The sequence below is a fragment of the Canis lupus genome, chromosome 7 (genome assembly GCF_003254725.2).
Source record: "Canis lupus dingo isolate Sandy chromosome 7, ASM325472v2, whole genome shotgun sequence".
Taxonomy (NCBI): Eukaryota; Metazoa; Chordata; class Mammalia; order Carnivora; family Canidae; genus Canis; species Canis lupus.
In genome coordinates, this window is record NC_064249.1 from 59,122,639 (window position 1) to 59,149,320 (window position 26,682).

A 26,682-nucleotide genomic window follows, 5' to 3' on the forward strand; every position below is an offset into this window, starting at 1 on the left:
ACCCTTTGACCTATATTTTTTCATATACAGTTTGCCAGTGATAGCTCAATAAAATTGGAAAATTTTTAAATAAATAAATTAAAAATAAAAGAAAAAACTTAAAATTATAGAAATGCTGTTGTTGTTTAAAGAACCATGGGTTATGAATGTCAGCTTCTACAATGCTGATAAGTAAACACAAGGAGTTTCTACCCATAGTGTTATGCAGTATATTCATTCCCCGAGTATTACCATTTCCAAATGGGAAGATTTTTCAGTATAATATTCCACCAGAAACTGTCTCTTTTCACACAAAATAATATGATATGTCATCTTCCTACCTACAAGTGGCTTGAGAAGAACAAACAGCTTACATAGTCAGATACATAGAGCTGTGGGGTAAGGAAATATGCAGCATAGTGCATCAAACAGCCAGTATCTCTCACTATCTTAGTGAAACTAAGTACATAAACTGTAGAGATATGGCAAAAGATGCTTATTGTTAGTAAAAAAGCAGAACGTATTTAATTCTTCTCTTACTCTTTACCATAGGAATTAAAGAGAGAGATATATTAAACATTTAAGCAAGAGAGATACATATGTTACTCAAGACCACACAGCTGGTAATTTGAAACCATGTGTCTTTACTAACCATACTAAAAAATTTATTTCCAAGGAAGAAAATTTGGCAGGAAATGGTAAGGGTATAAGAGAATATCTATGGAAGCATAATGAAGAGGGATACAAACCAGTCTATGAAAGAGTTTTATCTTGCCTATATGTTGTAGAGTTCTTTCTGGTTTCTAATGAGAAGAAAAAAATTAGGGAATAATATAATATTGCTGCTGTTTTCATTGCACATGTGTGAAGCTAAGTCATCTCATTGTTTTTATAATCACAATTAAATTAGTATAATTCTTGTTCTTTATTAAAAGTTTAAACCATCTTAATCCTTTTTTCTTTAAGAAGTGATTGAGATGGATGTTTAGCTGCATAAGATGGAATGATGGAGTCCACCTGACAGTGATGACTAGCTGTGCGTGGTGGGAAATATGAGGTAAGTAGCTCTTCTACAAAATGCTGCTTTAATAAGTTTATTTTTTCTGTTACTGTCTGCTACATATTACATATTCATAAACTTTTAAATGTTTTTCTTTCCCAAAGTTCTTTCATAAGTAGATATTAGAAATTAGAAAATATTTCCCCATAGTAGTAATGTTATTAAGAGTATTCATGTTTTCAAACCATCTCCCAAATCATTACTTACTCTAAAACACAGTAATAAAACATAATAGAAAACAACTCTCATGCAATATTACTAATTAGACAAAGCAGAAAACAATAAAATGTAATAAGAACTAATTTATCTTGATACTGATATGCAATGATTAGCAAGACCCTAGTGAAAAGAGAATAAAATTAGAAGAAAACATTTTTTTTGCTTTTGCATAAGGAGAATTTTGGGCATTTTTAAAGGCTTTAATGTATTATTGTTGTTATTTTGTTGTTTTTGTTTTAATTATTTCCTTTTATTGATTCAAGTTTTAAAATTTGGAAAACATTATCTGCTTATTTTATGTTGTGCTTATAATATGTACAAGACATGCATGGAATTTTAACAGAATTATTTGACTGTTCAGGCATCATTGAGGTTATCAAGTGATTGATATTATTGCACTCAAAATAGAAATAACATCTGGTAACTGAATCAAAGAGAAGAGTGAGTTGAGCAAATATTCTTATATTTTGTTTTGAGGAGAAATGGTATTTTTATACTAGCAATTTTCTTGTTATCTGGTCCTAAATGTTTACTAATTAGAATGGCAAGTCAGTTGTGGAAAGGATAAGCAATACAACAGTAATTATTGAACTTTGAAGTTTAACAATAGGAAACTAAGATGATAGAGGAGTAAATCATCTTTTATCTCTCAGGATGCTGGTATAACATATTGCAGTATGTATACTGATACTTAGAGACACTAAGTATCAACAGAACATTTATAGATTAGACTCTTACAGATTTTAAAACATTATTATCATTATTTCTAACTACTAATACTACAAGGAGTAGTCTATAGAGCTTTGTGGCCAGAACACCTTTCCATGAGTTATATCACTCTCTCATGGAACTTTGGAATATGCTGAAGGTTTTGTTTTGTTTTGTTTGTTACATCAGACAAATGCCAGTAAAGAGAGGGAGTGGGATCTGTATACTTTCAACCAACAGAATCATGACAGAACTTAGGAAATAGAATTCTGCCAATAGTGAGGAAAATCTAAAACCCCTCATTCATAGACAGAACCTTGGGAAGGGGACCACTGGGAAACACAGGCTGGAGTGGGAAGGATCATAAGAGGAAGGGGCATGAGAAAGAATGCTTTAAATTTAAAGCCAGGGATGTCAAGAGCTATGTTTACCCGATAGCTTTGCATGCATGAGACTGACTTGAATCATCATAGAAAAGGCTTTGAACATTGAAATATAGTTTAAAAACCAATGCTCAGATTTCAGACTGGGAATTATAGAATAAGGATGGTCCAAGATACTACTGCAAAGGTAAAATAAATAGGCATTAAAGGCAAAGCCAGAAGAAAACTGGTAAAGACATTTTGTCTTAACCTAACCTGATGACTGCCTGCTAAAAACAACAACAAAAAAATCAATATTATTTAGAAGTTATAAACAGGACCCAAAATCACATGATATTCCAAATAACAAGGATGCATACCAAAATCTTTATAATATACACAAAAATTATTTTCAGCTTAAAAGGTAATCAATAAATGCCAACCTCAGCAGCTCAAATGCTGGAATTATAATGTAAAACCTGAAAAGAAGTCTAAAAAGACAGAATTTTAGGAAACAGTAAAAAAATGTCAAAAAGTCTAATATTCATGTAATAGGAGTCTCAAAGGAGAAGACAGATTGCAGCAGACAAAAAATAAATAAAAAAATTGAAAACTTCCCAAATTTTGTTAAAAATAAAAATGTGCATATTCAAGAACATGGCAAACCCAAAATAAGATCAACTTAAAGAAATCCAAATCAAGTGATATCATAATCAAATATCTGAAACCAAAAATAAAGAAAAAAATCTTGTCAGCATTCAGAAAAAAGCAACACATTACATATAGGGAAACATGTTAGAATCACTAAATTTCTGATCAAAAGCCATTGAGCTGGGGCACCTGGGTGGCTCAGTGGTTGAGTATCCACCTTTGGCTCAGGTCATGATCCTGGGATCCTGGGATTGATCCTGCATCGGGCTCCCTGCAGGGAGCCTGCTTATGTCTCTGCCTCTCTTTCTCTGTGTCTCTCAAGAATGAATGATTGAATGAGTGAATGAATGAATGAATAAATAATCTTTAAAAAAGCCATTGAGTCAAGAAGACAATGGAATAATATTTTTCAAGTATTGAAAAAAAAAGAATCATCGTACTTGAATCCTATATTCAGTGAAATATCCTACAGAAGTATAGAAAACAAGGCACCTCAAAAAAAAAAAAGAAAGAAAAAGAAAAGAAAACAAGGCACCTCAAATGAAGGAAAAAAGGAGTGTTTATATTATTAGTATTTTAAAAGAAATACTAAAGAATATTCCTCATATAGAAGGAAGTTGATAGCAGAAGGCATCCTGGAATGCCAGGAATGAAAAACAAAAAACAAAAAAAAAACAACAGAGATTTTAAATTACTAGGTGAATAAATTATTTTTCAACTCTGAAGTTTGTAAAAATGGAAGGCTGTTGAAGGCAAAATTATTACATCATGTGATGGGATTTTCAGTGTATATAGCTGTAATAGATTTGAAAACTGCATCATAATGGAAGGATGGGAGAAAGGGACCCATATCTTGTAAAGTTTATGTTTTATTTGAAGTGACAAAATATTTATTTTGAGTAGGATATGTAATGTTTAAAAGAATATTAAATTTCCTAAAACAACCACTAAAACATCTTTACAATATGTAGTCAGTGTGTTAAGAGATAAATGAAAATGTAATTCTGAAAAATATACAAATATTTCAGAATAATAGAAGGGGACACAGTAGTAGGAACAAGAACAAAATCCTAAATATATGATGATGATAATATTAATAAAGACCATATTAATTATCACATTAAATGCTCTAAATACATGAATGATCCAAACATTTAAATGTCAGAGATTGTCAGATTAGAAGTAAGGTTTCAATTTAAGTGTTGGTTAGAAGTAGAAAAGTAAACCAAATAAATTCAGACATTTAAAAAGGAAATAATCAGAAGAAAATCAAAATCAGTAAATTTTTTAAAAGAAAAATAATAGAAAATGTGGCTTTTCAAAATGATCAATAAAACTGATAAACCTGAAGCAACATTGATTAAATAAGTAAATAAGTAAAAGAGATGACACAAACAATATCTACCCTAAAAGGAGATATCACTAATGAACCTACAGACCTTAAGAAGTTAACAAAAATAATGGGGTGATTTAACAAATGTATAAGTGTAGTAAAAAATATATATATAAGGCATTTAGTTTGGAAAGGACAAATTTAGACTATCTCTATTGACAAATGGCATAATTATCTATGCAGAAAATGCCATGACTCTACAAAAATCTCTTATACTGAGTTAATTTAACAAGATGAATACCTGAATATCAACCATATTTTTATACAGTAACAAAATGTTAGAAACAATATTTAAAAATCAGTACCATATACAATAACTCTAGAGAAAATAAATACTTAGATATTAATCTAATAAAATGTGTGTAGTAGCCATATGTTGAAAACTATAAAATGTTAATTAAATAAATTAAATATGATATAAATAAATGGAGAGATGTAATATATTCACGGATGGTAATATTTATATAGGTAAGATTTTAATTTTTCCTATTTTGATCTTTGGCTTTAATACAATCTGAATTTTTAAAAAGGCAGGAAGACTAATGTAGATATTGACAAAGTATTTGTCAATTTATTTTTTAAATTTATTCATGAGAGACACAGAGAGAGAGAGGCAGAGACATAGGCAGAGGGAGAAGCAAGCTCCTCGCAGGGATCCTGATGTGGGACTTGATCCCGGATCCTGAGATCACACCCTGAGCCAAAGGCAGATGCTCAACACCTGACCACCCAGGCATCCCAGTATTTGTAAAAATCTTATATAAAAAAAGCAAAACGTATAGGGGTGCCTGAGTCATCAGTGGATCAAGTATCTGACTCTTGATTTTAGCTCAGGTCATGATCTCAGGGTTGTGAGACCACCTAGCCCCGCATCAGGCTCTGGCCTGGGCATGGAACCTACTTAAGATTCTCCTTTTCCTTCTCATTCTGCCCCTCCCTGCTTCTAAAAAATAATAATGAAAAAATAAAGGAGTTGTCATTAAAAAGAGAGAGAGAGAGAGAGCGAGAGAGAGCAAAATGAGTGTAACAACAGTGAATAGCCAAGAATTCTGAAAAATATCAATTTGGGGGACTCATATCACCCAATTTCAAGATTTATAATAAGCTGAAGTGGTTATGATAGGGTAATATTAGATAGACATGTAGGCCAATGAAATAGAATAGAAAATCCAGAAATGGACCCAAACAAATATATCATCTGATTCTTGGCAAAAATGCAATAGTAAATAAATGGCAAAAAGGCAGTCTTTTCAACATACAGTTTTGGAACAAGTAGACATACATATTCAATAAAACCTATACTTCATAATGTATAGAAAAATCAAAACAGATTGTAAACCAAATAAAGTGTAAAACTAAAGGAAAGGAAAGGAAAGCCTGGGAGAAAATCCTTATGACATCATTTTAGACCAAGTCTTTTCAGACAACACAAAAAGTAGATCCATAAACAACAACAAATAAAACCTACAAATTAAACTTCATCGAATTAAAATATTTGCCCTATAAAAAACACTTTGCTCTTTACTCTGTAAAGAGAATTAAAAAGCAAACCACAAACAAGGAGTCTCTGCAAATTACATATCAGACAGAAGATTTATATCCGGAATATATAAAGAATGCTCAAAGTAAGTACACTTGATTTTCATTATTTATGATAGTTCTGTCTGCAAAGTTGTCACAGACTGAATTACTGAATAGAAAACATTGTTCCTAGGGGAAACATAGGGTTAGGTTGATAACAAGTCTCTGATTGAAACATTTTCATTAACTAATCAATACATAACCTTGTTTTATGTGTTTTACTGTTTTAAGATACCTTATTTAATGGAAAGTGTTGAATAATTAAAATTGAAATAACAGCCAACAGCACTATAACTCCTACCTGGAGAAAGCTTACCTAGCCTATGCCTTTCCTCCACAAGGCATATTGTATCTTTTTCACACTTATGAATGATGCATATCATTTCAGCATTATATTGAAGGTGAAATCACCAACAAAACACACACAAAAAAATGTGAAAAACATTACATTTAAATAGACTGTCAAAAGTAAACATGAGTGTGATAGTTAAAACAGTGAGACAGAGGGTGGCCTGTTTGACCTCACCAGGGAACATGCATCCTAAGTGACTCAAATTTTTCTCTACACACATGGATGTATGCAAATGATGTTGAGTATTGATTTCAGAGTTACTAGTAAATTTTCACAAGTATGCAAATTTGCAAGACAGAATCTGGAAATGATGAAAATTGACTGTAAATTAACAATCCATTGAAAATATTGGCAAAAGTTTTGCATAGACACTTCACCAAAAATATATGTACAAATAACAAAGCACATAATCAACCTTATTAGTCATTTGAAAGAATTAAAATTAAGTTCAAAATTAGACACCATTACACAATAACTCAAAGATCTAAAATTTACACATATATGGAAATTACACACACACACACACACACATACACAATACCAAACTTTAGGATTCAGAGCAATTGGAATTCTCATACATTGATCATAAAAAGAGGCAAAATGCAATAGGTACCTTAGAGAAAGTGTTTTATTTGCTTGTTGTTTTATGTAACAGAATATATTATACTTTTCAATTATTACCATAACAAATTACCAAAATGTCTTAAAACAAAACAAATGTATATCTCACAGTTCTCTAGATCGGAAGTAAAAGTTAGTTCAGCTGATTTCTTTGCTTTAGTTTCACAAAGCTGAAATCAAAGTGTCAGCCAGATAAGCTGTTGTCAGAAATTTCTGGGAGGAATCTAGTCATACAAGTGGTTGTCAGAATCCAATTTCTGAGGTCCTCTTTCCTTGCCTACTCCATCTGGGGCTGCTCTTGCCTCCTAGAAACCAAACTATGGTTCTTGCACATGGGCCTCTATTTCTCAAAGCCAGCAACAGTGTACCAAATCATTCGTAGGCTTGGGATCTCACTAATTCCCCTTCTACCAAATTTCTTTCTTGCTTCCAGATGCAAAGAGTTCTGTTTTTTTAAAGGCTCGTGTGATTATATTGGTCCTATCTGGACAATGCAAGGTGAACTGCAAAGATCTTTTTGCTAAGCATGGGAAAATATTCATAGGTTCCAATGATTAGGGCTTGAATAGTTTTGGCAGGTCCTTATTTTGCCTACTACAGCCACTCAAAATAAAAGATGCAAAATCACAAAATAAAAAATAATAGATCTTATGGAAAGAGGGCTATACATAGCTATTTATTTGTTTATTATTTGCCAAAGTGTATTCTTTATTCAGATTTCCTTGTTTTTACCACATGTCCCTTTTCTGTTCCATGATCTCATTGAAAATCCTACAATAAATTTAGTAGGCTGCCTTATTTATGTTCATAAGTACTTTTTGGAAAAATGTCACCTTAACTTTTTCTCCATTTTTAATTGAGTTGTTTTTTTAATTACTGAGTGTTGAGATTTATGTTTAAATAATATGATACATGTTATTTAATTTAAATATGATTTGCAAATATTTTTCCCAGTTTAGATTATTGTTTTTATGTATTTAGTATTTTATTATTGTTATTACTATTCTATTTTCTTTATAGAGTTTCTTTTAAAAACATATCTTATTTGTTCATGAGAGAGGCAGAGAGAGAGGCAGAGATATAGGCAGAGGGAGAAGCAGGCTCCCTGTGGGGATCCTGATGTAGGACTTGATCCCAGGACCCCAGGATCATGGCCTGAGCCAAAGGCAGACACTCAAACACCGAGTCTCAGACACCCACGGTACCCTGGAGCATATCTTAAGTAGAAATTTTAACTTTTATTAAGTAAAATTTATCAAGTTCTTTTAAAATAGATTTTATTTGTTTTGTATCTAAGAAATCTTTGCCCCAGTCAAGATAACAAAGAGAATTTCCTAAGGTTATTTCTAAAAATGTTATGGTTTTAGATTTTACATTTAAGCCTAGGATTAATTTTGAATTAGTTCCTTGTATATGGTGTAAAGCATGCCTCAAAGTTAATTTTGTTACAAATGGCTAAACGATATTTCCAGCAGCATTCATGGAAAAATACTATAATTTCTCCACTGAAATTCCTCGCACTTTGCAAATCATTTGTTCATATATGAGTGAGACTATGTCTGAACTCCTTATTGTGTCCCATTGATTCATATTCCAATTTTTACACCCATTCTAATAATTAGTTTTATAGTATGTCTTAATTGTTCTTTTTTACAACCAAGTCTCAGTTTCATTGATTTCACTGTTGTTTTTTTTTCATTCCTATTATACAGATTTCTATTTGGCTTCTTACTGCTTCTTTTTTACTTTGCTATTCTTTTTCTGCCTATTTAAGGCAAAGATGAGGTCACTGATTTCAGACTTGTTTTTATTCTCTACTGCAGATATTTTGTTGTACAAATTTTAATTTTGAGCATAGCTCTAACCCATAATTTTGATATGTTGGGTTTTCATTTTCATTCAGATTAAAATGTTTTATTTTTCCCTTTTAATTTATTATTTGACTCATGGGATATTTAGAAATGTAGTATTTATTTTCCAAATAAGCTAGAGAAGTATTTTAGAACGCCCTCTACCATTGATTAATAATTTTTTCAGAAGATGTGCTTTGTATTATTTGGATCTTTTAAAATTGAGGCTTGTTTTATTGCCCAGAAAATTGTCTTTTTTTGGTAAACATTCCATGCATACATGAAAAGAACACATTTTCTGTTGTCATTGGATGAAGCATACTATAAATATTTAGCAAGTCATCTTGGAAGAGGGCATTGTTCATATTTTCTATACTTTTCTCAATTTTCTATTTGTTCTATCAGTTATTGAGAGAACAATTTTAGCATTTGTGCCTGTAATATTGAATGTGTCTGTTCTGTTTGCATTATTATCAATATTTTCTTCATACATTTTGAAGCTGCTTGACTAGTGCATAAATATTTAGGATCTTTATTTCTTGTTGATGAGTTGATTCCCTTATCATTAAGAAATAAGCTTCTTTATCTCTGATAATTTCCTCCCATATCGCATCATTTTCAATACTTTTAAGTTTACTACATCTGTGTCATGAAGTGGTATCTTATAGGCAGCACATACCTGGTCTTCTTCAAATGCACACTAATAATCTCTGACTTTTAGTTGGTATATTTTAAATACTTAAATTTAATGTGAACATTGATAACATCGGGTTTAATTCTAACTCCTTGTTATTTGTGTGTACATGTTTCATTTTTTCTTGTTCTCATTTCTCTTTTTAAAAATAAAGGCTTTTTATGATTAATCTCTTTTGATAGTCTATTAAGTATTCTCAAAGAAAAATTGGATGAAGTGAAATAAGCATGGACGATTTTACTCAAGATTATTACAATATAGAGCAAGACTATTACAAAGGAGAGATAAAGCTCAAGTCCACTAAAACAAATGGGAGAGTTTTTAAGTGCTGAGGTGAGGTTGGAAAACAGGAAAACTACTGGAGGACATTTGGGAGGGAAATTTCTTAATGAGATTAAGTCATCTGTGTTTGTCAACTGGTGCTCAAGGAAGTTAGACTTCTTTGAAGCCTTCCACAGAGACTCTTCTCTTGTACAGAAACTGGGAGATTGGGGATGCTGTTTTTTGATATATGTATTTCAAAGGGATGGATCTCAGGCACTTGAGAAAGATACTACTGGGGTTAAAACTGGCAAGATACTGGGAGAATATTTACATCTTGAAAGGGCAGAAAAAGAATTTGCATTTCCGAGTTTTCTAGAATAAATGCTCAAAGAAAAGGTAAGAAAGGGGCGTATAATCCAGAAAGATACCTATCTAAAATTTAGTCAAACTGAGGATAATGTTAAAACCATCTTGATCAGTATAAATTTATTTCATCGTTTCAGTGGTTGCTTTAGTATACATCTGAAATTCATCATTCTACCTTTAAGTAACCTTATGCCACTTCAGGTACTGTATGAGAAACTCATAATTGCATATTTTCATTAAACCATTTCAATTGTTTGTACTACTGGTGTAATGTATTTTATTTTTATGTACGTTGTAAACCCCATACTCTATTGTTATCATCTCTGTTTAAGCATTCAATTATATTTTAATAAGATTTATTTAATAAAAAGTTAACTATATACAAAATTATCTTTATTGCTTTGTCTTCCTTTCTATAAATCCATATTTTGGCATGGTATCATTTCCCTTTAGCATAAATGACTTTCTGTAACATTCTTATAGTGTAGATATCTGACTTCTTTTAGATTTGGATAGTTTATGCATCATTTATTTTGTTTTGTTTTCTACTTTGATAACCTTTTTTGTTTGTTTTGTGCAGTTTCCAATCTATTAATCTCCTTGAGTGTAGTATTATCATATGCATTATAATTTTCATCTCTCAGGAGCTCAATTTGTGTATTTTTCAACATCTTTAGTGCTTTTACTTAAGTTTCTGAACTTATGAAATATAGACATAATAATAGTGTTAATGCCCTAGCCTTCTAGTTCTAACATTTCTGTTACCTTTGGGTCTGTTTTGATTGATTGGTTTTTCTCATTATTATGAGTTGCATTTTTCTGCTTTTTTGTATGCCTGGTATTTTTTGTTTGGATGCCAGATGTTGTTAATACTTTTTTGTTGTTGGATATTATTTTGTATTGCCATTTTTGTGCTTTGCCCGTGCAGTTATTTGGAACTAATTTGATTCTTTTGTGTATCGCTTTTAAGGTATTTGGCTAGATAATAGCTCAGTCTGAATAATCATCCTCACTACCATTACTAAAGTCTCTGAATCCTTTATTTAATGTGAGTCATGATGTTTCTTGTCTAAGAGAATGACGTCCTGTGTGAGCACTGGATATGGTTCCCTCTACTCCTCTCACATGATTCTTTCCACTGTCTTAGGTTGTTCCCCACAGCATGATCAACTGATTAGTAATCAGATACATTCACAAAGGGGTTCATCTTGAGGTCTTGAATTTTCTCTCTGTTTATATATTTCCTCTCAGGAACTTTGTTATTCTTAAGATGTGTTAGTTTCTATGTTCTCTCAGTTCCAGCTCTAAAATTAACATGCCTGCCAGGCTCCAATGGCATTCCTCTCCCTTTACCTACCATTGGTCAGAAACTCTATCAACGGAGTAAGCTGATATAGTTTTAGGGCTTGTTTGTTTCCCACTTCTCAGTGCTGATCATCTTTAATATCCTAATGTTTGATCCTGATATCTTGAAAACCACATTTTAAAATAATTTTATTTTTGGATTGTTTCAAGTATAAGATTAACTCCATCTCGGCCAGTAGTAGTTTCATACATATTTTTTTTTGTTACTGAGTGTGCAATGAAATCCATTTTTACTTAGTTTCCAATATAGAATTTTCAAGCTGAGTAAGGAAGATATATAACCACGTAGGAGAGGCACTTTTGTTATTAACATGATAGCCTCAAAGAATATGAAAAAAAAATCTGTTTAATGCTAAAAGTTTTTATCTTGCCATTAATTGATTTCTTTCAGAAAGTTTTTTGTAATTTACTTAACTTTTCCAATACTTTTTAATACATATTTTGCCAGGAAAGAAGAAAAGAGCATTCTGTCAGAAAGAAATCCCAGCACGTTGGTCATATCTATTTTATTTTGAATGGCCTGTTGCTTTAAAGTCTATAGAGTACTGTATTTATAAGACAAACAGGATTTCATTTGAAAGAAATGATCTGATTGGCAACAGATTCTGTATCTGACTGCAGACACAAACCGTCATTGCATACGATTTTTTTTTTTAAGATTTTATTTATTTATTCATGAGAGACTCCGAGAGATAGAGGCAGAGACACAGGCAGAGGGAGAAGCAGGCTCCATGCAGGGAGCCGGACATGGGACTTGATCCCGGGTCTCCAGGATCACGCCCTGGGCTGAAGGCGGTGCTAAACCGCTGAGCCACCCGAGGCTGCCCTCCATCCGATTTTTAAGCAATAGTAGGACCAGTGGGGTTTTTTGTACTTGGACTCAATAACCCAGTTCCCTGGCTGCATAAATCTATGAATACATTTTAAATTAAAGCTATATTAGAATATCCATTTTGCTGTGAATCTCAATATTCTCTGTAACACCGTGAGGCTGCCTTACCATCCAAAAGGTAAAGGACAATGTCCTATATATTGAGATTGGTATGTATCAGTAAAAGAATTTTATATGAAGATCGACTTAAATATCTCAAAACTTGTTTTATTAAAACTAATGAAAAATGGCATGGTGGAATTAATTATCTTCATGAAACAAATTTCATAAATTATATGTAAACCAAAACACAGTTATAATTCTGCATACAATAAATACAACTCAAAATAAGATTTTTATGCAAGTGAAGCAGAACTACCATTATTTCTAAACTGAAAGCACTTGCCACATCCTCCTCAAAATCACAGCTTCCTTCATGAAAACAAAGGGATATGCCTATGTGTATATAAAGCACTATTTCTACATGTAGAGAATAGAATCACAGTCTGAAAGAATTCTATTATTCATCTCAATCTACATCTTTTCGACAAGTTCAATTTTAGAGGTAAAAATTGCTTTAAGATTCTTTTTTTCCAATTTCTCTGGAGGCTTCTTTTTGAAGTTTGGGAGAATACCAAAATGTTACCCTTTGTTTTTTTTTGCTTTTTGTTTTTTTATAGCTATGTGTACCACAAGAGTCCACATATTCTACTTTGAAGCTATGCTTTCTTCTGTTTCTTGCTGTTTATACCTTCTTGTCTGGCTTGCTTTTGTGTCATTTTAACTCATTTTTTCTTTTAGTTCTTTATCTGTGCAATTCCTTGGAGTCTTATGCTGAAAAGATACGACTTGACTCCTAGCTTTCAAAAGTCAGAAGTGAAATGAGCTTAGGAACTTGAGATATCCTAGTGCCAACTGCAAAAAACTTTCCTAAATGCTGCAGTAGGGGCAGTGAAATACAGAAACCTGTTAAAACACGATAACATAATAAAATGATGGGAAATACTGACTGAAATATTAGAAAAGAGACCCAACATTAATTTAATGGATTGTAGCTGCATTACTGATTTTGTTCCTGAGAACATGCTTGAAGGACAGTAAAATCCATTATTCTACAAAAGCATTTTAAAATCCAGTTATAAACCATATCATAGTAAAATTCTTGGAACATAAGTAACTTGAGAAGATGTGTTTTATTTAATTTGATATCAAAAGTAAGAAAAAAGTAGAGTTCAACTATAAACTTTGGACTTTAAAATTTGTAGGCCAAGTTACAAATTAAAACTACTACAGAATTTTCTGTTATTAAAAGTAAGGAGAACCTGAATGGCTCAGTCAGTTAGATGTCTGACTCTTGGTTTCAGCTTAGGTGGTGATCTCGCATCATGAGATTGAGCCTTACATCAGACTCTATGTTCAGCGCAGTCCCTCATCTTCCCCTTCTGCCCCTTTCCCTGCTCACATTCTCTCTCTCTCTCAAATAAATAAATTAGATCTTAAAAAATAAAAGTAGTAAATGTTGAAGAATTACCTATAAAGTATGTACTATTTTAGTTAACAGCCAGTTAGCTCCTGCACTTTATGGTATTGACATGTTAGCCGGTCATAGAGTATACACATTATAATAATGTATGTTTAGCATAATATAAATTCTTAACATTATTTAGCACTTTAAGAAAATAGCAATGCCAAACACAGATGGACAACTAATGAATTCTTCTTGTGAGATATAGCATTTAAGTTCATCAAGAGATTAAAAGAATACAAAAAAAAACCTCAAAAAACTAAAACAACAACAACAAAAAACTTTGAGCAAAATACAGTGTTTGTAAGCTCAGGAGAAAACTAGAACAGTTCTGAAGTAACGAACTCCATGTGTATAATCTTGGGGTCATCTAGAATTTAAAAATACATGTCTCTTTTAAAACTTGCTTCCAGCCACTTCTATGTGGATCCTGCATACTCAACTGATAGGACCAAGCATGAATAATATGCTATAATATATTTCTTCGATCTTATGCTATCTAGAAACTTAAGGCACTTTGTTATATTTGAGTTTCTGTAAGCCATTTCTGAAAGGGGATGCTTATATTCAAGCACAGAGACTCTGCAAAAAGACACCATGGTGCATATAGCCTTGAACGTGCTTGAGATTTAGAGTCAGGAATCCTTAGATTCAGATTCTGGTTCCACCACACATAAATTCTGTCATGTGAGATAAATATTTGACTTCAACAAATGCTGGATTTCTCATATATAAGATAAGAATATCTCTAGGAATAAAGACACAATAAAGACACAATATAAATATACAATGTTTGAAAATATCTCATGTTGTACTTGATGGATACATACTTGTCATCTGTACATTTTATTCTCTCTTTGTGCTACTCAGTAAAACACTACAAAAGGATCTTCAAGTATATCTACTGACTAATTTACATCTAGCTTCAGTACTTTATTCATCCCCTAGTTGTATTCAAACACCATAAATCAAGATGTTCTTATGCACTATTCATGACCTCCATTCTGAAGGCCAAATTTTGAATCCTGATAAATATGAATATGCACACACACATTACTGGTTCATTATATGACAAAATCCACTGCCAAATCTGTATAACACAACAATCTTGGCTTTCATTCTACTATAACATACACTACTTTTTTTCTGAAGTACAGATATTTAAACCTGCCTGGTATTATTAACCTGCCTGGTATTAGTAACATCCACACCGGCAAAGCTATAAAAGTTCTTTCTTTTTTAAGATTTTATTTATTTAAGAGAGAGAGAGAGAGGCAGAGAGAGAATCAGGTTCCATGCAGGGAGCCTGAGGTGGGACTTGATCCCAGGTCTTCAGGATCACGCCCTGGGCTGCAGGAGGCACTAGACCGCTGAGCCACCTGGGCTGCCCTAAAAATTGTATTAAAAAGTTTACTGACAAATAGCATGCTACAATAGATTCTTTCCATGTAGAACAGTTGGGAAAAGGATGTCTTGTCATCCTTTAACTAAACTACACATTAAAAACTCTAGACTATATTGAATTGATGATTTAAAGGGATCCCTGGGTGGTGCAGTGGTTTGGTGCCTGCCTTAGGCCCAGGGCGCGATCCGGGAGACCCTGGATCGAATCCCACATCGGGCTCCCAGTGCATGGAGCCTGCTTCTCCCTCTGTCTGTGTCTCTGCCTCTCTCTCTCCCTCTCTCTCTCTGACTATCATAAAAAAAAAAAAAAAAAAAAAGTTAAAGATGCTCTAGCGTGAATATAGATTAGTAATAATGGAATGGTTCGTCTGATTAATCCATTCACAGATAACCATTAAAAACTCTGGAAAAATTATATAAAAATAGCCATTTGAAGGTTAAAGAATGATTTAAAGATCAACCCCCTCAAAATGCAGAAATTGAAGGGAAAAAGACACTAGAAGAAATGAAACTACTGAGATTTGCCTTTACAAATCTTATGCCTGTGAGAAATACAGTCCTGACTGCAATATGAGCAGAAAATGTGCTCTAAAATCTATATGTAAACTCTGCATAAATCTTTGATAAATGTTTGATTAATGAACTGCATCTATTTAGAAGAAACTTCGAATTTCCCAGAAAAAAAACAAAACAAAACAGCTGGAAGTCTTAAAAAAAAAAAAAGAGTAGATAGTTCATTTGTGGCCCACCAGAGGGTAGGTAGAGTTTTGTTATGTGAATTGAATAGAATTCCTGTTCTTGCCATCTAGTACATAAAATCAACACTACTGAAAGGGAAATAACAGAATTCAGTTCTCTACAATTACTATCCACAACGATAAGCCTCATAAATAATCTACAGGAAATGACGGGAATAGTGAGTGAAGAGAAGTATAATTTATGTATGCAAATGGAAACTATAGGAACAAGGACTAAATGGTTAGTATACAAAATAAAACACAATATATGAAATGAAAAATTACCCTCAGTTTACTAGCAGATCATAGATGGCAGAAGAAATATTGATACACTTGAACACAAAATACTGACATTATCTAATCAGAAGAACAGAAACACAAAGAGGAGACAACAGAAAGACAAAGACACAGATTTTTTTTTTAATGAGATGAACTTCAAAGGCTAATGGGACAAAATGAAAAGGTCTAATGAATTTTTATTTGGTAATCTAGAAGATAGAGAAAATGAGGCATGAAATGATTTGAAAAATATATTTGCATATTTCTTAAATTTGGTGAAAAACAATTACCTGCAAATCAAGAATCTTTGTGAATCCTATACAATATACAAAGGAAGCCATGTATAGGTAGCCAAAAACCAGCTAGAGGAAAGTCTTGAGAACAACTAGAGGAAAATATATAATTTGCATATATAAGAAAAGTGATATAAATATAAACTTACCTCTTTTCAAAAAACAATGGAGACCAAAAGACAATGGCCCCATCTCCTAATATCATTACTCTTGGGAGTTAGGATTTCACTGGAGGGGTATAAATATTCAGATCATAGCATACACTATGTAACCTTTTCAGATTGGATTCTTTCACTTAGTAATATGCATTTAAGTTTCTTCATGTCTTTTCATTATATGATTTTTTTAAAACATTTTATTTTTTAAGTAATCTCTATACCCAATGTGGGGCTTGAACTCACAGCACCAGATCAAGAATCACATGCTCCACTGACTGAGCCAGCCAAGTGCCCCTGTATGATTTTTAGAGTAGTGAAACTGTACTATAGTGATTTGGGCACTTGTCATTATTCATTTGTCCAAACTCATAGATCAGTAGTGAATTATGATGTAAACTATGGAACTATAGACTGTGAATAATTATGATGTGTTATTGTAGGTTCATCGATAGTAGCAAATGTACCACTGTGGTGGGGGATGTTGATAAACGGGGGTGGCTATGTATGTGTGGGGTAAGGGGGTATATGAAAAATTTTTGTACCTCTTGCTCAATGTTATTGTGAATTTAAAACTGCTCTAAAAATTAAGTCTATTAAAATGTAATATATTCAGATAAGTTCTATGAAGAATAATATAGGTGAGGTTATGAAGAATAATATAGGTTAGGTTATGAATAGGTATAGGGTACTATTAAATAGTGTTATCAGAGACCTTTCTGATGAGGTGACATTTGAGCAGAGTCTGATGTTAGCATGGAAGTGAACAAGTGGGTATTTCAAGGAGATTTATCCAAGGCGAGAGCAATAGCAAAGGGCCTGAATTTGGAGTATGCTATTATTTTAATGTACTCTCCAATTCTGCTCAGTAAATATTATTGACCATATGTAATGACCTACAATGGTGCATTGTACCCTGCACCTACAAATTGATAAATTAACTCATAACACTTGCAAATAAAGTTTTACCTAAGAATTATTATATAAAGAGTTAGATTATAATTCAAAAGAAGCTATAGACATTTGCAATAACAGGAAATTTTGGACACAGATGTAAATTGTAATAAATCATTTTTTTAAAACATTTTCCTAGTTTCTAAAATAGCATAAAAACTGTGAAAAAATCCATTGCTTTGAAACTACACTTTCAAATTTTAAAAACATTTTCATATGAATTTTGTTATTTTCCTGCCAGTTCTCCCATGGATTAGAGGGGAGAATAGTAGCGCTTACTTCACAACAAATGGCCAAAGTGTTCTCAGTATTACAGACCTATATGAATTACCCATAGCACAAATGTCTGTGTCTCCATGAAATGTTTTGAGTTCTTATTATGAGACAAGTATTTTATATTTTCTTTTTTAATCACAGTACTACTATACAACAAGTGTTATTTTATTGCTGATAAAACTGAAGATTAGAAGAGTTATTTAAGACTAGGATGACACAGTTGTATGTATATAATGACTTTGAACCTCCAGTTATTATGACTATGTCATAGACATAGATTTATATTGATTTGTAATATTATATTCATTGAAAAAGAAATATATTTAATTAGTATACTTAATGAAAATTTAAGTATGCATAATATTGCTATTGATATCATTAGTCCCAGGATCGACTCCTACAATAGGCTGGCAAAAGACAAACTATTTTAAAGAATGTGACTGAGATGCACCCTTCTTCTTGTTCTGCTTCGTATGTCTCTGTTGTGTGCCTAAGGTAGAAGGCACACAGTAAGGAGGCTGCATAGGCTAGATCCTAAGTCAATATGAGCCTTTTGTCAATTTTAGCATAACTCACCAGGGAACTACCCTGAGGTATAGAAAAATACTACAAAGCAATAAAATGTTAGCATTTACTGGACTTAAAGACACAAAAAGGAGTCAAAGCTTCTATAATGACTAATGCAAGAAAATATTCAATTGATACTCACTCTATCTCAATCACTGTGCTTGGAATTTTACAGTTATTTTATTATTTCAGTAATCATTAAAGTAATTATTTGAGTCACATTTAAATATAAGGAAACTGAGCTCAAGAAGATTTCCTAACTTGCAAAGATAATGTATAGCATAATGTAATTTGCAACATATTTTACTTTCATTCCATATTCACTGTTCTTTTTACACATTATCATTGCCAAATCTTTCTAATTGAATTAATGAATATGTGAAGAATCTATGTGAAAGGATTCACACTTCCTATGCTGTTGTGGTAAAGATTTGTTGTTTTCTTTTTAGGATTTTTTTCCCCAGGAAATGAAAATCAACACCTTAGATAATTAGAATGTTATTTGGGTCATTATGGTGTACAATAAAGATAAATGTTTAAATCATATATTTTTATCCTTTGTATTTAAAAGCCTCAGAGGATCTCAAGTAAGAAGAAAATAAAATATATCCTAAAATATGATTCAAGAAATAGTGTCCTTCAAAAAAAGTTATGTGTATGGGATACGAAAATTTAAATTATGGCTACTTTTGTTCAATGTTTCATAGAGAAATAATCACTGCCTAAGTTGTATAGAAGACAAGAAAAAAAAATCTTATCAATTATAATCACCCTTTTTTTTTACCTAAATGAGAAACCCAAATATCACTGAGAAAAAAAGAGCTAAAAATGGCAAATATTTTGTGTATTAACATTCATGATATTAATAATAGGGAGGAAAGAATTATTAAGGAGTGCCTGAGTGGCTCAGTCAGTTAAGTTTCTGACTCCTGATTTTTGTTTTTAAAGATTTCATTTATTTATTCATGAGAGACACACAGAGAGAGGCAGGGACATAGGAAGAGGGAAGAGAAGAAGGCTCCATGCAAAGAGCCTGATGTGGGAGTGATTCTGGGACTAAGTAAACACGCCCTGAGCCATCCAGGCATCCTGACTCTTGATTTTGGCTCAGGTTATGATCTCAGGTTCCTGAGATCCAGCCCTGAATAGGCTCCATGCTTGGCAAGGAGTCTTCTTAGGATTCTCTCTCTTCCTCTCCTTCTGCCCTCTTCCCACTGGCTCACATGCACACACACTCTCTCTCTCTCAAATAAATAAATACATTTTAAAAAGAAAAGAATTATTAGTATAAGACTATTAGGATTCCAGAGTTTTATGTCTTCGAATATTAAATAATTATAAATAAGCTAAAGAGTAGTCTCTGAAAGAAATGGCCATAATATTCTGATACTTAATGGGCTAATTTTAATTTATATTATAAACTAAAAAAATGCAAACTGTGAAAATTCAAATTGTAAAAGTATAGAACAATTTATGCATATGCTTATAAGAATTTTACCTTAAAAATTAAAAAGCACATATAACAACTCATACACACATAAACATTAGGCCCACATTACTCACTAATTTAATGTAAATGCAAACAAACAAACAAAAATGTTTAGGATGACAATTATAAAATATCTTCTGAAATACCCAGAGAGAGATAAATTTATTTTGAGATGCCTTTATCAGAGAGATCTGTCCCTTTGGTTAATACATAATAGTTTACTCTGTCAAAAGAGTCTGTTAATCCCAACAAAAATGAAATGTGAATAAAAACATAAAAAGTCAGTTTAAATAACAGATGTGATTGCAGAAGGACCTAAGTAGATTTAGTTCTTAAAATTTGAGAAGATACTTTAGTATCTATCTGTAGTTTGGGCACTACAAAAGTAGTGCCGAAACTAATCTTGGACATTTCAAGATCATTTTTTTCCAGAAGAAAGTATGAAATCTTATTGATAATTCAGGACATGCTTATTTGTTTTCAATTATAAAAGCTTTTTTTGTTTGTTTTGTTTTGTTTTGCTCTTCTTTAATGCATATGTCTATGGGAAAAAATTGCCACCTTGGAAAGAAGCAAACTTCTCAAATACATAATAGTTTTTCACATTGTATATATTTTAAAAATTTCCTTCTTGAGAGCACAAATTATCAAATTTTGAGGGTATATTTCATATTTAAAATATCATGCCAAAATTATTATGGGAGTTCATAGTGTCATGATAAGAAATGTGAACAAAAATATTGGGCAGAAAATAATAAGAATAGTAGCAAATAGAACATGATAAGTAATTAAAGCTATATTTTATGTTTTGAATTAGCTGCTTTTTCCCTGGTATTTTTTCTTAAGATTGTATTTATTTATTCATGAGACAAGAGAGAGAGAGAGAGAGGCAGAGACACAGGTAGAGGGAGAAGCAGGCTCCATGCAGGGAGCCCGACGTGGGACTTGATCCTAGAGATCTCTAGGATCAAGTCCCGGACTAAAGGCAGCGCTAAACCGCTGAGCCACCCAGGGATCCCCTTTTCCCTGTTATTTAAAAGCTAAATCTAACTTGGATTCACTGGACACAAAGGACATGGGAAGCAGCCTATCTTGGTCCCAACTCTAGTTCTTGGTCTTATTATCTATTAAATTTAGGATAGTTACTTTGGCTTCCAGCACCTCTGATTTCTCAACCCTATAATGCAATGCTAATAAAACCTAATAAGGGGTTGGGGGTGGGCACCTGGGTGGCTCAGTCCATTAAGTGTGCAGCTCTGGGTTTTGGCTCAGGTCTTGATCTCAAGGTGGTGAGATGGAGCCCACTCAGCAAAGAGTCTGTTTGTCCCTCTCCTCCTGCTCCTCCCCATGCTCTTTCTCTCTCTCTCAAATAAATAAAATATCAAAGAAGAAAAAACCTAACTGGGAGGACATTTATGTGAAATAAACTTTGAAATCACTTAAAACAGTGTCTTGCATATAATAATCATGCAATAAATGTAACTCTATTATTAGCATTGTTGTTGGTAGTTGTAGTAGTAATAAGAGTTAGCAGTAGTCTAGAGAACAGGAGAAGACACTGTTCTTAAATCTTAAAATTAAAGATTTACTCAAAAGGGACGCCTGGGTGGCCTCTGTAAAGCAAAAAGGAACTTTCTTTACACATCAGATTAAGATGTGTAAAGAAAGTTCCTTTTTGCTTAAGATGTGTAAAGAAAGTTCCTTTTTGCTTTACAGAGTAACATTCACAGGTTTCAAGATCAGGATGTGGGTATCTTTGGGATATTATTATTATATCTTTTTAAATATTCTTAGTTCTCCAACAGATGATGATGATGATGATGATGATGATGATGATGATTATCTATAATTTCAATAAACAGTCAAATTGAATCAAGATCTTTTTTTGGTTATTTTTTGAGAAAAATAATTTACTTTTAAATAATGCTAACCCTTTGAAAAAAAGATAGGTTACAGAAAGTTGGGTTGTTTCATAGCAACATAAAAAGTAATGTGATGCTCTATAACACATCCTTTACATGTCAATCTTTCTACTTCTATAATCATAAAGTTAGAATAATAAAATGTCATGTGTATATATCTACAGTCAAATGGGAATAATAATTCTGTTTTCATTGCCTGCCATCAGGTAATCCTACTAGATTTAGGAGGGGTTGGTAAAGAAATTAAGCAAAGTCACATTTATTTCTAACATACTGAGTATAAATTGTAACATGGCAATTTTTGCCAGATTCCCACAAGAAACCAAATACCTCCTCCTTTTTCCTAGGCCAACTGGCCATTCTTCTGTTGAAATCTGGTTAAAAGCATGGATTATGCACGCTTAGTGATCTATACAGAAAAAATGACAGTAACCTGAATTCCAAATACCAGTGACTATAATCTTCAGCATTGCCTCAAGGAGCACCTCAATCTTTGAACCTTTATCTTGTTGTTTTGTACAGGACATTCTCTGTATTAATTTGTTGTGGTTATAAAACAATTAGCAAAACAGTTTACATCTGTACTTGTTTTCCATTCTATACTTCTCTGCCCCATATTTTTTTCTTAAAATCCGTTTCTTTAAAAAGAAATAATAATCTGTTGGGAAAGTGAAAAACAATAAAAACAAACCAACAAACTGAAAAATGAGAGTCAGGGCCAGTATTTATTCCCAGGGCTGTATTTTTACATATTTGACCTCGCTTAAGCCTCCCAACCACCTGACATAGGCCGTAAAGCTCTTGCTGCAGATGGAGACGCTACAGCTCAGCCTCTTGAAATCTCTAAGTAGCAGAGGTAGCATTTGAGCTCCGTCTGGCAACAAAGGACTGGTGTCCTACGATGTTGTTTTTATTTTCTAGCATTGAATCCCTGTGTTATTACTTGCATTATTACAAATTACATTTGTCTTTCCACAAGTGTAATTTTCTTCTAGATCACCATGGTCAGGAGCCTTGTTTAGAATTTAAAACAAAAGCCAATTTTCAACTGGAGACCATTCAGATATTAATCTAAGGTAGGCATAAGATCTGGAAATAATAATAATAGTAATAATAATAATAATCAATAATAATAATAATGTGTTATTTTAGATATGAATTAATTCTCATCAAGGAATTTTCTTCTATAGGTATCAAAACTGCTTATATTTTTAAAAATATTTTATTTATTTGAGAGCGAGACAGAGAGAGCACAAGTAGGAGGAGGGGAAAGAGAGAAGGACAGAGAGAAGCAGACTCTCTGATGAGTGGAAAGCGTGTCTCAGGTCTTGATCCCAAGACCCTGAAATCATGATCTGTGCTGAAGTCAGATGCTTAACTAACTGAACCACCCAGATACCTGAAAACTCCTTGTATTTTTTTTTATTTTATTTATATATTCATGAGAGACAGAGAGTCAGAGACATAGGAAAAGGGAGAAGCAGGCTCGCTGTGGGGAGCATGATCAGGACTCAATTTCAGGACCCTGGGATCATGCCTTGAGCCAAAAGCGGATGCCAAACCACTGAGCCATCCAGACATTCCAACTCCTTGTATTTTTTAGAGTAAATTCTTCAAAGGGCCAAGTAACAGACTTTTAGAGTTATATAATTAACAGTCTGAAAATTGAATATTCTATCTTATTTTCCATATTCTCTGATCCTCTTGAATTCTTGCTTCTCATTACTTCTAAAATTATCTGCTTAAATTGATCTTTTATTATCTAAATTTTGAGAAAGCTAGTTAAAAATACTAGCTGTATTTAAAGTTGGAAAATAGTAGAAAATATTACCTGAAATGAATGTTTTTTAAACACATGATTTTTTTCCTGAGATATATACTCAAGGTAACTCATTTATTTTCAAAGATCACCTTTGGATTTTTCATGATGTCTTGGAGGTATTTAGAGCATATTGAAAATATTAATTATATGAGAGCCAATGAGCTCTTGGCTTGACATTTCCATGGGAAGCCTTAATGTTTATTTACTGTCTTAGTGTTGTCACATGTATGTTAGCCTACTTTTTTTGTAAATAATTATAAAAGAGATCAACTTTTTAGAATTTTGAGACCATTATTTTGACACTTGACTGTAGAAGAAAAGTACATCAAATGCAGTCTAGAAAAGTATAGCATCAAGACCAGCAAAGTCATATTAAGGAGAATGTGTGGTATATTTAAACTCTACATGAAATTCAAGGATATAAATGTTCTTTAAAATTTAACATTTCATATTATCTCTTTAATATGAAATCCCACTATATGTGACAATATGGATAAACCTGGAGGACATTATGCTAAGTGAACTAAGCCAGTCACAAAGGACAAAAAAATCTTGCTTTATTGGACAAATATAGGGAATAGCACTATTCTGCTTTAAAACCTGTGTCAAAAATAAATAAATAAATAAATAAATAAATAAATAAATAAACAATAAAATCCATGTCATTGTGTTGCTACACTTCAAAAAAGAAAATTTTAACAATTAAAAAAGAAAGAAAGAAAACTCTTCAGCATTAATAGTTCCTTTACTTTATGAAGAATTCTTTCTCTCCCCAGCCCTTGGCTACCTTGGGAATGGTTTCAGTAGTGTCTCATGCCTCCCCAACACAGAAGCTTGAGTTAAATCAAATATAACAGGAGATTCTTTGCTATGTATTCTACACTTTTCCTCAGCCCCTATTTCATCCAATCATAGATAAGAATTTACCCTTCTGCAAGTGCTGGTTTGGACTACTGAGTATTCTTTCTCTTATAACCAAATTACTTATTCCTCCTTGTGTAGGCCAAACCCAGATAATTGATATCAGGGATATTCATAAACTATCATCTTTGTGAGAAATAAAAACCTGAGCTTCCTCTCTAGGAGAACGGTATCTTTCACATCAAAACTGTTATGAGAATTCTTTACAAATGAGAATTATCTGTATTTTGAATTCTTTACAAATGAAAAATGTCTGTATTTTGAAGGATTCTTGAATCCTCTATACAATGTATAACTGGGAAATAGATTTCCTTTCCAATAGACCGATATACTTGTACTAAAGACATATGTAAAACTACATCAGCAAAATCTGGTGCAGTGAAGCTTAAGAGCAATAATTTCAATGATTTGTAATTACTTTTGTAAAAAAAATCAATTCAGTGTTACTAATTATATAATAGCACTCTTTAATTTTGGAACATGAACCCCACCACTATTTCCATACTTAAATGTTGTTTCGGAATCATATTTAAAATATATTACTATTATATACATTATATCCTCTGGGTTGCTGGGAACCCAAGGAAGGCAATTATTTTGAATGGGATTTGACTGGCAGAACTATGAAAATAATCACTATCTGTACATTCCTTAATTATATAACCACTTTTGGCTTTTTCCACTTGTAATAATATTAATTATTATTAATAATATATATTGCCTAAAAGGGAAAGAAAAGAAATAGAAACGAACCTCAGTATGGTTATATAATTTCAGTGCTCAATTCAAGGGACAAATAATTTAGTCTTTATTATGTATAATGTGTTATGATAGTCATAGTAGTGAATGAAAAATTATATAGGCATTATCCCTATTTTGATTAAAAGAATATTTGAGTAGGAATAATTATAAGCAACACAGAATTAAGAAATGAATATAACAGGCACAAATAAATACTGTAGATTCTTAAAAATTCTTATGTATGTTGAAGTCATTAGAGAAGTTAACTTTGAGTCCAAAATAAGAATAGAATTTGACAACACACTATTGTGTATGTATGTGTGTTTGTGTGTATATGAGAGAAGACATCAAGATACTAATAGTGTGTTTTCAGAAAATTATGAGCATCCAAGATTATAACAAGAACTAAATAGAGTGCATAATCTGAGAGTTAGGTTAAGATCAGTAGCAGAACATTTGGCATAGTATGCTAAGTATTTGAATATTTACTGTTAAAATATTCACAAATAGATATAGAGAAAGTCTTTAGCATAAACAAAGTGAACCTTAGAATATTAACTCTGCTGATTATAAAAAGTCATTTTATTGAAAAAAAAAAGAGGCTGCCTAACATAAGTGAAATAAGAATTTATTAGAAAGTTTGAAAGGACTCATAAACAGCATTAAAACTTGAAAAACTAGGTTTAGAATCAACTATGGCATTTCTGGAGATGATTGTGTAGGTATCTAACAAATGTAATATTAAAATAACAAATCAATCATTTTAAGAATCAATAATAATCATAATAATAGGTTCTGAATTGGGAGTTGGGAAGCTGAATTTGGTATACTGATTTGACTTCATAGGACATGTAATTAATAGATACTTAAGATAGAACTGGGGGAAAATTTGAGACAGTTTAACAGAGTCTATATATACATATATATGAAATTAAATGATTAATCAAAATGAAGAGATCTTATAACGTTTTAAATCAAATGTTGAGATTAATAACTTTAAAAAGCAAGATGAAACAAATTTCAACTAAAACTTATGGAATTAGGAATATGCAATTTGTGCTAATTTCTTCTATTTAAAATGTTTACCTAGTCTTTTTCCAATTTTCAGAGTAAACATAATTACTTATTTAAAATTAATTTAATCTATTAACATGATGGTACTGTTATTTATAAAATTAAATCATACATTAAGGTTTTTTTTTTTTTGAGAAATGCATCATTTTCTTGCCCCAAGCTTCCTCACTCTCATTAGTCTTCCTCC